The sequence below is a fragment of the Stegostoma tigrinum genome, chromosome 29 (assembly GCF_030684315.1).
Source record: "Stegostoma tigrinum isolate sSteTig4 chromosome 29, sSteTig4.hap1, whole genome shotgun sequence".
NCBI lineage: Eukaryota > Metazoa > Chordata > Chondrichthyes > Orectolobiformes > Stegostomatidae > Stegostoma > Stegostoma tigrinum.
In genome coordinates this window covers 25008722-25023202 of record NC_081382.1, presented here as the reverse complement: position 1 = coordinate 25023202, position 14481 = coordinate 25008722, and the positions used below count along the sequence as shown (strand labels likewise).

The following is a 14481-nucleotide window of genomic DNA, read 5'->3' as shown; positions in this document are numbered from 1 at the left end:
CAGTACTCAAAACTGGAGCCATATCAGATTTGTGATGGCAGCTGTTGAGCCCTACAGTCATATTTCTATGCTTTGAAGATACTCCAGTGTGAAGAATAGAAACTGAAGGCTTACTCAGTTTGTGTGGATTGCTTGCACGTGGGCTCACTGCCTTTTGAAGATGTGCCACTGCCAGTTCTGCCAGTGCCCGAGGCAATATCATACTAGAAGGAGCTGTTTTCTTCGCAGGCTCTGCGTTGTAGTCTTCTGATGTAAGCAGCAAATGCTTTGTCAATGCCAGTAACTTGATTGTCTGGTCCCTTGTTGCAATGCTGAGAGATAAGCTCTACCCATGACCCTTCAGAGATGAGTGGTGAGATGGATGGTGACGTGCACAAGTGTCACTTCTGCGACCTGATTTATGGTATCATATTTTATACTGATGCAAGTACTGGCCCCTAGAGGGACACTTATGGATTGCTGAAGATCTGAGCAGTTTGAGCCCTGATGGGCCCATAGGCTTCAGAACCGTGATGCCAAGCACCAAACAACTACTATAGAACAATATTAATTTGTCATTTGGGCAGGTATGGATCTAGCTCAAACAACTAAAGCAGTTCAACTTATAAAGAACTTATAATACAGTACTTTAATGAACTATAATGTGCATATTGCTGTTGTAGTTGGATGGAGTTACAATATTTTCTGTTGTAGTAGTAAAATTAATTGAATATGAGGACACAAATGGGGTAGGAATGAATGCTTACTTTATTATCCTCCATCAAACTGACCCATGCCTCTGCTTCTTACCTTTTGATTTTACTTGCATAATGAAGAACGAAAATGAAACATATATTTCTCCACTTCATTTTAGATTTTCAGTTCTGTACACCAAGATGATAATATATTTTTAAGTTAACTTCATTGTAGTTTCTGACTTCTTTGAAATCCTTTCTCTTATTTCATTTCATTTTCTCACTTTGACAGCTGTTGCTGTGAAATGGAATAACATCAGTATTCTTGTCTGTCACCTTCTGTACTTCTCAGATTCCTGTCCTTACAGTAAATGCTGAGCCACCTCAGTTTATAATTCTTTGAAATCAGAGAGTTCTAATTTTGAGTGGCTGGGATGATCGAATATCTCATGAATTAGCCAGGAGTGATTTAAACAGAGGCAGCTATGTCTCAAAAAAAAAGCATTTTTCTATGAATCCAGTTCCAATCAAGTTTAAGAGCTCTGAATCTGCTCCTTTTAAATGGCTCCTTAATTTATGTTTAAAAAGGTTGTGTTTGCAACTACAGCTACATTTGGACGAACTACCACACTGTCACAATGCGTGGAACATTTCTGCCAAGATTTGCGTGGTGGCTTGCACAACCCAATTTTCCAATGCTTGTACCAGTAAGTTTTAGCATTTAGATGCAAGAGACTGTCATACATAAGCAGTTTCATGTTACACTGAGTTAATACTTAATTTTATGTAGTGTGGCAGCCTAGTGCCTCTGACGTTGATTGCAAAACCATTGACTCGGAGGAGTTTTCACAAACGGTCTTCCATGAGAAAAGCAGTGAGTAGGGCTGTGAGCAAGAGCTGTGAGTAAAGTAGAAAACAGAGTGGTGAGGGACAGTAGCGCCAGTAGGTGCACAAGAGTCATATTAAAGGCACCAAATTCCAGTCTGATGCAGCTGCACAATAATGACATCAGTGGTGTGACTTCCTGCTTCAGTTGTTGGGGAGGAGATGCAGTGTTCTTAAAATCTTATTGTGGGAGTGAAAGAGAACAAAATGAAAGTCAGGCGGGCTTCCTCATGTGGACTACATCTAGTGACCCCACGAGAAGAGCACATTTGACTACGCAATGAGCCAGTTCAGTCTTGAAAAGATTAAATAACTGACCACAGTTTAATAACTATATATACTTCACGTACTGCAATGCATGAATTTGTATGCTCATGATTACACAGCTCTGATCTTCTTGATCCACAGCATTAACCATTACGGTCTCAATGATAATATCAATAACTTAAAGATTTCTGGATGGTTTTACTGTTATGCGTTTGAACTTACTGGAATATATTTGAAATTTTTCTTTGAATTTATCAAACTCTTGACAATCACTTGAATAGAACTACAGTGCTGATTTCTGGTCTCAGAATCTAAATCCCTACAATGACTAAGTACTTAGCTGTCAGTAATTGCACTGTGTTAATTTGTGCAATCTGAAACTAACCAGGTGCTGAAATTTACTTAGTACAAGACAGAGCTCAAAGAGACCTTTTAACTGTCCCTTCATGTTGTTTAAACTCTTGAATTTAATCAAATGGATTAATTTTAGAGTTAGATGTATAATTAAGAATAAAGAGTGGAACTGTTGCTCAGCTAGAAATTGAATTTGTGTAATGCTGGTGAAAATAATCAGAACCTTAAGAATTGACACGGTGCTCTCCCATCAGCATTGATCGTTAGAGTTTGTAGAAATAGTAATTCTTCATTACCTTGAACAGAAAATTTCAACTTAAAAGTTTTCTGATATCCAAAAGAAGTATCAAAGCATGGACAGTATCTACATTCAGTTATTGTATGGATGACAGTAAAAGGGACACCCATCTCAAAGGGAATATATGTTTTCATTTTTGTCAGAATTTCTACCATTTACCATTTTACCATCCTACCGGTAGGATGAGTATAAACGTATACGCGTCATTCACAGCATGGCTTGCTCGTTGAATGTTGCAATTTTTGAACATAAATATCAGGAGTGGAGGCAGTCCTAATACCTGTAGTTGAGCTATAAATGGCTTTCTTTAAAGATTGCAGTTGTGTGTGTGTTTTATTTACAGTGTCACTTTGCGGTAGTTATAGCCACTAATTTACTTCATGCCCTAGAAATAACATTTTTGTTTTGGAAGACCATATGCTTGGCGGCACCAGAAATTCCTCAACACCACAGCAAAATAAAATGAGCACTGGCTGTCATGGGCCAATTATATTGAATTGTATTGCATTTGATGCCTTATTTATAGCAGCAAATGGGATTTGGTTGAATACATCACATCATTCGGCTCCCATTTACCACAGTAATAGCATGAATTTCAGAGCTCACTGGCACCAGAGGTTGTTTCAATCTTTGCTATCCTATCACCAAACTGCGGCAGAAAATGCAACATTAGCAACAGTAGTGATACATAGTCACCATGAGCAAAACTGCCCCAAGGCCGCATGTTCCCCTTTTATTAACCATTGTGATCGCGCAGTGGCAATTCCATCACAATGGAAAGTTGGCTGAAGTGGCCTTTGTACATATTTTTTAAAATTCTTGAGGGAAAGCTTACAAAAAGCAATTTTGCTGTTAGCATGATAGAAATTAACTCTGCAAACTTTTCTTTTATCCTCTGAATTACATACTTTAATCAATCTCGTTTAGATCACATCTGTCAAATGGAAAGTAGCAGCGTAATGACAGGCTGCATATGAATTCAGTGTTTGTTACTGACAGTGATCCAAACAGCCTGTGTGTGCCTGCCACAGGGCTCAGGTGTGGAAGTCCGCAGGCTACTACCACCAGCTGACATTTTGAGTTTTAATGACTCCATAGGAAGGTGACCGCTTGCTGTGAGGTTTGCTTACCAGATCAAGACAGCAGGCAATGGAGATAAAGCAAGACTATTAGTGTCGTGGTGAATACTCTGACAAAGCAGTTTTCTAAAAAAAAAAGTCTTGAAGCTCTTGGACTGTCGTGTCATTATTTCAGTAGCTTTAGTCTCCATCTTGACTGTTCGGACAATTACTCTGTATAACCTGAAGGAAATACAATTGCCGTTTTACAAAAAGACTTATGAATATATTAATTATCTTTTCCCATGGGGGGTACTTTTTAATAAAAAAAACTGTATTGAATTATGCAACATGGAACGCACTTACAGAATACATTATATATGTTTAGTTTATTTTCAGTAGCTTTATACAAGTATGTTTTGTGCGTAAAGAATTTGCAATGTCTAGACATTGACACATCATATTTTTAGTATTTGGCATAAGTTAACTGCGTTATTTCTGTACGAATTCGACGTTAATCGTGATATTGCCAATGACAATGTACTAGATTAATTCTCAATGGTTGTAAAAAATCAGTGCTTTTTAAAGATATTCTGTTAATGAATTAATTTAAACTTGACTTACTAATCAAACCTATCTTGAAAGCAGCCAAAGGCTCTAGGGGCAGCAGATGTTAAATTTGCATTAAAAGTAACCATTGTTAATATAGAACAATTAGCGAGAAAAAGGCATTTTAAATTCATAAACACAATTATTAGACCATCATTTTCATTGTTAATTGTAGTGTTTGACTTTTTCCTTAAAACTTTGAGCTCAGGGTTTTATTGATTTTGCTTTTTGATAAGATATTCTGATAAACTAAATTCATTTTGAAAAAATTGCAAAAATCAATCTTCCCAAATTCTGTGACAGGTATGACAGAATATTCATACTTTACTACAAAACAATTTCAAAATAAGTATTAGCAACTGCTTGAACAGTTTAAATATCAAATTATAAATGTTAATAAAATAAATACTAAGCATATAAATATTAAAACCAAGTTTCACAATCAACAAAAATTCAACGTACTTAGTCAAAAATAAAATTTGTTGAGGGATTGCTGATCATCAAGGATAACAGTGAGCCCAGCTTTTTCGCATCGCTTTTCAGTAAACACAGTGGCAAAAGCAATACATTGCTATGTACTACATTATCAAAGCTTAGCAGGGAAACTATATTGTATGGTGTTTTGGATCACTTGAAATGTGTGTATTTACCTACTTCTTAATTTGCATAAAAATATAAATTGCCACTATATTGTGAAAGTATAACGTCATTAAATAGTTTATATAAGCAATTAAGAATTGTCTGCTTTTAAACTATTTGACATCAATACTACTTCTGCATGTGGGAAACATTCAGCAAGTTGCACAGTGTTTGTAAAGAAAAGAAATAATGAAATTTTAGGCACTACCCATCATCAGAACTAGTTTTTGCAGTACTGATTAAGCACTATGTTTCCTTTTCAGGCATTCTTCTTCCTTTAAAGATGTTTCCTGACATACTGAGTTTTTTCCAGCATCTTCTGTTCATGTTTCTGATTACCAGCATCTGTAGATTTTCTTATTTTTCCTCGTGTTCAGTCTAATAGAGCAAGGGCAATAGAAGCAGGGAGAAAATGAACAAAAATATATTAACTAGAACAACTTTTGGGCATGGCAGAAAAAGATTTTGCTGAATCTGCTGTATATAAATTCTACTTACTAAAATGTTTGGCATTTGACCAAAGTGTAAGATGCCAATTAATTAGAATTTAATTTTGAATTTGGGAAAATTGTTAAAATTCAAATGGCTTTTAAGTGAAGAGTGGAACTAGAGCTTAGTCTGAGTAAACTTAGATCCATTGGACTGAATGTACAGCTTGTTCGAATACGCATGAGGAGAAATTGCTTCAACGAGAGTGATGAGCCTGTTGACTTCTCTGCTACAGAAATTGGTTGAGGCCTAAGCATTGAATGTTTTCAAGAAGGAGTTAGATATAGTTCTGCAGGCGAAGGGGCTAAATGTTGTATGGGGAGGAAGTAGGAACAGGGTACTGAGTTGAATGAACTGCCATGATCATAGAGCCTGCTCGGCCATTCAGTAAAGGCTGATTGGCTTATTTTTGCTCCAGTTTTCTATGTTTACAGGTATGTCTCCAATTAATCCACCATCAGAATGTAATCCACCATGTCCACCATCAGAATGTAATGCCTGTAAATGTTAAACAGTCAACAGGAATGTTTCCAATTATTTTGCAGATTAATCAATGATTACAAAATTCCTGTTTAAAAGATGCATTCCAATTTCTTTAGCAAATTATTCATAGTTGACTCTCGTACGCAATATTGAGAGAATGTTGCATTGTTTGAGATGCCTCTTTGATAACACACTAAGTTGAAGCCCCATCTACTCTCTAGATGTAAAAGATCCCATGGCATTATTTGAAAGAAGAACACGGAAGTCATCCCTGATTCTTAGCTAATATTTCTCCCACAATTGCATTGCAGAATAGTTTATCTGGTTGTTTTAACTTAGCTAATTTACTCCAATGTTGCATAAGTGACTACAATTCAAAGGTTGTAAAGCACTTTGAGACAAATGCAGCCGTGAACTGTGCTATATAAATGCAAGGTTTCTTTTAGTTATCGTTTAATTGTCTTTAATTGCTCTGTTTTATTTTTTGATCTTTAGTTTGGTTTTAAATGAAAACATTTTTAATATAAATCTTAGAACTTGTTAAGAACCTTGTAAAACAATTTTTAAATCTGTAATGGAGAATCAGTTGCAAGAGAAAAGTAATGTTTCACTTTTTTTTCAACAAAAATGTTTCCAAGTTTCAAAATCATACTTTCATATGAAGATGCGATCTTGAAAAGTGTGGTAAATTTTGTTGCTTGGTCATAGTTGCTTAAAATCAAGGTTTATATGCAAGTTTATTGCTTCCAAGCTTGGAATTCCAGATTTTTTTTAATGTCTAGACTAATCCCTTAATAAAATCAAATTCCTGTTGTGCAATTTGTCAGTAGTGAGTTCTGATGCAGTATAGAACTGTCAGAAACTAATTTGTATAATCTCAGGTTGTGTGACCAGTAACTAAGCAGACACGAAGTTCAGTACTCCAGCAAATATAAATCACTCTCTTAAAATGACAATGCTTAGAGTGCCTCCCTGTATTAAATGCAGCAGATTGGTAATGTTATTAATATTTTATCAAACACAGTTGTTGATTAGCAGTACATGCTGAGATTTTTATTTATTTCATGCCATGTTAATTCCTCTGGTACCTTCTGAAAGTGGCCATTAGTGGTCAATTTAATGACTTTTGGTGTTGTTTAAGCTTGCTGTGGATTGTGATACAGCTGAGGTGACCGTTACATGTCTGGCGTAGACCTTTTCACACTTTCTGCAAGTGCTGCTCATTTGTCATCTGGCAATAAATCGAGCTGCACATAAGAGCCCAGGGACACATTCTGTGATGGTCTGATGGAGGTGAACAGATAGTGCTGTAAAGGCAGCTTGTCACAGATGACTTGTGTTGTAGAGCATCACTCTGTGCAGGTTTCCTTAAGGTAAACACTTAAGCTCCAGAGGCTGGAATGCCTAGAGTAAGTTATTGTAAACAAGTTGTATGTTTTCACTCTGTTAAGTTAGTGATTTTAATAGTCATTTGAAAGAACTCAAATATTTCCCAAAATTTACAGTTGATCTTGTAAATTGTTCATATATTCCTGATCCCTGTTCTGTAAGATGAATAAGTTTGTTATCTTTTGTCTTGAAAATAACATTCACAGGCATTTTGCAAAGAATCTTAAGACATTGCAACTATATATTCCCATTTAGATCCAATAAACTGAATGTTCAGCCTGTACTGCAGTGATGAGAATTTTTTTCACAAATGATTTAAGTTAGGAAAGCAAATGACCAAGTAAAATAGTTTATGCACTTGGATCATAGAACAGTACTGCCCTTGCAAAATTTATGCCATTATTTATTTCTCACTGACCATCTTCAAAGACATATCCATCTCTATATGAAAATCCTGCTTCTGTGCACCTTTTGAAATATTGAATGCTTTTGGTAAGCCTGTAACATTGCCAGTTGGCCCAACTAAACTCCGTCAAGATTGCGGTAAAAAAATACTTTCTTTCAGCTGCAGCGATATTATCTCTTGCCTCCCTGTTACAATGTGCATTTCTTAAGTTAATAAATGAAAGATTTTTTTTAAATGTGATCATTCTGAGGAGAAATTGTCTTCAAAGATCCTACTTGGAGTTCAGATGGTGAGTAGCAACAATAGTTAATGAAGAGACCAGTTAGAAAAAATGAATACAATCACAAACTCATCCAGGAAGCTGGAAAGTTTTAATTTGACCAAGTATGAGATGAACATGCAATCTATAGTTCTGGTAAAATCTCCTAGATTCTCAAAAATTTGTTTCGAGAAGTTACATCGTGCATTACAAGCAGCACCAACAGATTCAGCCTCAGCCTTCCAACCCCAAGGCCCAAAATTTTGTTTCCCTGATGGATAAATGAAGCCCTTGAGAGACAGTTGTGTGACAATGAGAAACAAACTGGTGACATCAGCTGTATATAAGCAATCATTATGGAATAACATACTTCAAATCTCCAAGTACCTATAGCAATGTCATAGGACATCTACTTTTATATTTTATTGCTTCACTGGTAATGAAGCCCTGGAATTTGCAAGAATTTAAAAATCTTTATTGAATCAAATTTTAGTTTTTTCCAACCCTACCCCTTCCCAAGCTTCCATGTTTATTCGAATAAAATTGATGCATGAAAGTGTGTGTGTGTGTGTGTGTGTGTGTGTGTGTAAAAAATAAACAGTTATGTGCACAACCATTATTTATTTTGCAGGCTGAAAAAAAACACAATAAAAATGTACAATACACAACCTTTAGTGTTGTAAACTTGAATTGTTCCTATTTATTCCTGAACTGAGTATAAAATAGATGCTTAATTGTAAATGCTACATTCCTACAACTGTCATTTAGGACTGTGTAAATTAATCTAATGTGAAGCAGTTGAGAGATAAACATATGCAATAGGCTTAAATTGCAATACCAGAGTAGGCTGGCTGAAAGGGATGTTAAGTGAAGGTTTGGACTTGCGTGAACTGAAACCTTGGAGAGATTTGAAGATGACTGTTCGGAACTCAGTTCTTCAAGTTAGCATCCTACATCAAACCATCTTAAACCATTTCATCAACTGCCTGCCTTCCAAAGTGAGAACAGAAGTGGAATGCTTGCTAATAATTAGAATGCAGTACTGTTTGTATATCCTCAAACTATTTGTACCAGTGTTCAAAAAGACCTAGCAACATTTAGGTTTGGGCTGATAAATAGTAAGTAGTATTTATACCAAACAAATTCCAGTGATCATCTCCAACAGGGGAGAACTTAACAATTTGTTTTGACATTCAGTGACATTTCTATCCCTGAAAGCTCTACCATCAATATCTGAGAGGTTACCAGAATTTTAACTGAATCAGCCATATTGCCAACTCTGAAGCTACAAGAGCTGGCCAAAAGCTGGGAATTCTGAGGTATGACTCACCTGACTCTGTGCAGCCTGCCTACACAAACCACGCAAGCAATTTCAACAAAACTCAAGAAGCCCAACACAGTTCAAGTGAAGACAAAGCAAACTCTTTGTTTGGCTCCCCAACCAATACCTTCAACATTCATTCCTCTCACTATAGTGCATAGTTGTAACAATGTGAATCATTCATAAGCTGCATTTCAGTAATTTATCAAGGGTGCTTTGCTAATATCGTCTGATGAGCAACCTGTTCTTGAAGGTCCTTTTCCTGTGAGCATAGTAGGTATGATCCACCACATGGAGTTCAGCAAGTCAAGGTGATGGCAGACCACTATCTTCTCAAGAGCATTTAGTTGGGCAATGGTGGTCATGTCCCATTTTAAAATAAAGGTTGTAAAGTTCTACATGTGAAATGGAACTGGAAGACTGGTAAGGGGAATGTTGAAAGAATTAAACTTTGCAATGTTAAAGCCATGGTGAGAATTTCAGTAGAGTTAGTGATGTAAGCTACTGTTGATTTGGAGTTGAAAGTCCGTGGCCTTTAATTTTGATCTGATGTAGATTAATGTTGAACTGAGGAATAAATTCCCTTTTCTGCTTTTATTTCCTAATTTTAATGAACTTCCTCATTGGCATGGTGAAATCAAGTCCTTCTGAAGAAGGCAGTCCAAAATTCTATAACCTGTCAGTACAGCTTGAGTTTATGGATGCCTTACATCATTTTGATTTCTTCTGTATGTTCCCTGCTAAATGTCAGTTTTTAGAATATTCTAACTTTCCACAATATTCCTTGATCTCTTTAGCCCCAAGTGTTGTATCGACCACCTCCTTGAAATTATACAATGTTCTGGCTTTGACGACCTTGTGGTAAAAAATTCCACAGATTTGCCACTTGAAGAAATACTTCCTCATCTCAGTCCCAAATGATTTACCCTGTATCCTCGGACTGTGACCCCAGTTCTGGACTCCCCTGTCATTGGGAACATCTTTACTGCTTCTACTATGTCAGAACTTCATAGATATCTAGAAGACTCCCCCCTCATTGTTCTGAATTCCAGCGAATATATCCCTAACTGATACAACCTCTTCATAGATAACAAAAGCTGGATGAACACAGCAGGCCAAGCAGCATTGCAGGAGCACAAAAGCTGACGTTTAGGGCCTAGACCCTTCAGAGTGGGGGATGGGGAGAGGGAACTGGAATAAATAGGGAGAGAGGGGGAGGCGGACCGAAGATGGAGAGAAAAGAAGATAGGTAGAGAGGAGAGTATAGGTGGGGAGGTAGGGAGGGGATAGGTCAGTTCAGGGAAGATGGACAGGTCAAGGAGGCGGGATGAGGTGGTAGGTAGGAAATGGAGGTGCGGCTTGAGGTGGGAGGAAGGGATGGGTGAGAGGAAGAACAGGTTAGGGAAGCAGAGACAGGCTGGGCTGGTTTTGGGATGCAGTGGGGGGAGGAATGAGCTGGGCTGGTTTTGGGATGCAGTGGGGCAAAAGGGAGATTTCCAGCTAGAAACTGACGTCTATTTCAAGCCCACTGACTCCCACAGCTACCTAGAATACACCTCCTCCCACCCACCCACCTGCAAAAATTCCATCCCCTATTCCCAATTCCTCCACCTCATCTGCTCCCAGGATGAGGCATTCCACTCCCGCACATCCCAGATGTCCACGTTCTTCCAGGACCGCAACTTTCCCCCCACAGTAGTCGAGAACGCCCTTGACCGCGTCTCCCGCATTTCCCGCAACACATCCCTCACACCCCACCCCCAGAGGATCCCCCTCGTTCTCACATACCACCCCACCAACCTCCGGATACAATGTATCATCCTCCGACACTTGCGCCATCTACAATCCGACCCCACCACCCAAGCTATTTTTCCATCCCCACCCTTGCCTGCCTTCCAGAGAGACCACTCTCTCTGCGACTCCCTTTTCTGCTCCACATTCCCCTCCAACTCCTCCACACCCGGCACCTTCCCCTACAACCGCAGGAAGTGCTATACTTGCCCCCACACCACCTCCCTCACCCCCATCCCAGGCCCCAAGATGACCTTCCGTATCAAGCAGATGTTCACCTGCACATCTGCCAATATGGTATATTGTATCCATTGCACCCTACATTGGGGAAACCAAGCGGAGGCTTGGGTCCGCTTTGCAGAACACCTCCGCTCGGTTCGCAACAAACAACTGCACCTCCCAGTCGCGAACCATTTCAACTCCCCCTCCCATTCCTCAGACGACACATCCATCATGGGCCTCCTGCAGTGCCACAATGATGCCACCTGAAGGTTGCAGGAACAGCAACTCATATTTCGCTTGGGAACCCTGCAGCCCAATGATATCAATGTGGACTTCACAAGCTTCAAATATACCACATTGGCAGAGGTGCAGGTGAACATCTGCTTGATACGGAAGGTCATCTTGGGGCCTGGGATGGGGGTGAGGGAGGTGGTGTGGGGGCAAGTATAGCACTTCCTGCGGTTGTAGGGGAAGGTGCCGGGTGTGGAGGAGTTGGAGGGGAATGTGGAGCAGAAAAGGGAGTCGCAGAGAGAGTGGTCTCTCTGGAAGGCAGGCAAGGGTGGGGATGGAAAAATAGCTTGGGTGGTGGGGTCGGATTGTAGATGGCGCAAGTGTCGGAGGATGATACATTGTATCCGGAGGTTGGTGGGGTGGTATGTGAGAACGAGGGGGGATCCTCTGGGGGTGGGGTGTGAGGGATGTGTTGCGGGAAATGCGGGAGACGCGGTCAAGGTCGTTCTCGACTACTGCGGGGGGGAAAGTTGCAGTCCTGGAAGAACGTGGACATCTGGGATGTGCGGGAGTGGAATGCCTCATCCTGGGAGCAGATGAGGTGGAGGAATTGGGAATAGGAGAAGGAATTTTTGCAGGAGGGTGGGTGGGAGGAGGTGTATTCTAGGTAGCTGTGGGAGTCAGTGGGCTTGAAATAGACGTCAGTTTCTAGCTGGAAATCTCCCTTTTGCCCCACTGCATCCCAAAACCAGCCCAGCTCATTACTCCCCCCACTGCATCCCAAAACCAGCCCAGCCTGTCTCTGCTTCCCTAACCTGTTCTTCCTCTCACCCATCCCTTCCTCCCACCTCAAGCCGCACCTTCATTTCCTACCTACCACCTCAACCCGCCTCCTTGACCTGTCCATATTCCCTGGACTGACCTATCCCCTCCCTACCTCCTCACCTATACTCTCCGCTCTACCTATCTTGTTTTCTCTCCATCTTCGGTCCGCCTCCCCCCCTCTCCCTATTTATTCCAGTTCCCTCTCCCCATCCCCCTCTCTGATGAAGGGTTTAGGCCCAAAATGTCAGCTTTTGTGCTCCTGCAATGCTGCTTGGCCTGCTGTGTTCATCCAGCTCCACACTTTGTTATCTTGGATTCTCCAGCATCTGCAGTTCCCATTATCACTGATACAACCTCTTCATAGAATCCCTACAGTGTGGAAACAAGCCATTCAGCCCAACAAGTCCACACCACCCCTTTGAAGAGCATTCCTCCCAGACCCATTTCCCTTGTCTAACCCCACTAACCTAAACATCCCTGGGCACTATGGGTAATTTAGCATGGCCAATCCACCTAACCTGCACATCTTTGGACTGTGGGAGGAAACTGGAGCACCCGGAGGAAACCCATGCAAACACTGAGAGAATGTGCAAACTCCACACAGACAGTCACCTGAGGCTAGAATCGAACCCGGGTCCCTGACACTGTGACGCAGCTGTGCTAACCACTGAGCCACCATGCTGTCCTCTTGTTAGTCTTGCCATCCTAGGAATCAGTCTGATAGGTTTTTGCTGCACTCCCACTATACAGCAAAAACATCCTTCCTCAATAAAGAGACCAAAGCTACACACATTTCCAGATGTGGTCTCACCAAGCTCCTAAATAATTGTAACAAGATCTCCCTGCTCCCGTACTTGAATCCTCTCACTCTGAAGGTCATCACACTATTTGCCTGCTTTACCACCTGCATGTGTGCAGTGACTGGTGTATGAGGACACCGAAGTTTTGTTGAGCAATTCAGGTAATAGCCATTCTAATGATAATCTGCCTTCCTGTTTTTGTTCCCAAAGTGGATAACTTTTTTTATGTATCCACATGGTACTAGATCTGCCATGCATTTGTGTATTTACTCAGCCTGTCCACATCACACCGAAACATCTCTGCATCCTTCTCAGCTCTCTCTCCCACCTGGCTTTGTGTCACCTGCAAATCTGCAGATTTTTCGTTTAGTTCCTTCATCTAAATCAATATATATTGTGAATAGCTGGAGTTCTAGCACTGATCCATGCAGTGCCTTACTCGTCACTGCCCACAAATCAGAAAAACACCTTTTAATTCCTACTTTTTTTGTCTCCTAATCAATTTTCTATTCATTTTGATATATTGCCTGCGAATTCCATATACTTTAATTTTATGCACTAATGTGGGACTTTACTTGAAAATCTTCTGAAAGTCTAAATAAACCGTATCCAGTGGCTCCCTCTCATCAACTCAAATTCCACAACATTTGTCAAACATGATTTGCCCTTTGTTAGTCTATACTGACTGTTTGATTGTGCCACTGTTCTCTTAAGTGCTCAGCTGTTAATGTTTTTCTCTTGGCATCTAGCATTTTCCCAATTATCCTCATCGAGCCGTGCGGTCAATAATTATCTTGTTTTCTGTCTGCCTTTGGAATGTCCTTCTCTGAGCTATATCTCCTAACTGTCTCGTTGAAAATGTACATCTAATTCAATTTAACATAAATGTATGTGCTTTTGGATTAGCTGGATACATTTTTAGTTGTCTTGGAAAAGAGCTGATGAAAGGAAAAAGCAAATCAATCTGCAAATTCAGGAAGTTTAATAATTTACTGTATGTGCCCCTGAACAAATCTTCTCAAAGATAAAAGTATTAGAATCTGAATGTTTTAAATAACTACCACTTGTATTGTGTGGTTCACGAGAATACATGTTATGCATGGGGAAATGCTTGAATATTGTTGAGAGACTTGAGGATTTTCTTCAGATTTACTCGTTGAGAGCATATTGCAGCTGGCATTACCTTTTAAGTGATCTTTCTGCACTTCATACTATTCATTCATGTTTGACATCCAGTTTTATTGATGTAACACTGGTAAAGTTAGTTTGTATGAAACGTTCTTCTAGATCACTGGCTAAAACCCATTAAATATAACTTGTAACTGGTTTTATCCTTTAAGTTTTTGAAGGTAGGTGTAAGAGAAATGGCACTACAAACTACATTAAAAAGCATTGTCTAGGAATTTGTGAGAATAAGCAGATAATTAACTAAATTTCCATTTTTATACATTTTTTTCTTAAGAGTTCCTCCTCTCACTTCC

At 39.7% G+C, this 14481-nt stretch overlaps 1 protein-coding gene across 1 annotated transcript in view; it reads left to right on the top strand.

The window, feature by feature from the left end:
- Positions 1-14481, top strand: part of psmb7 (proteasome 20S subunit beta 7) — a 61330-nt gene that overhangs the window by 40144 nt on the left and 6705 nt on the right. The window lies entirely within an intron of this gene.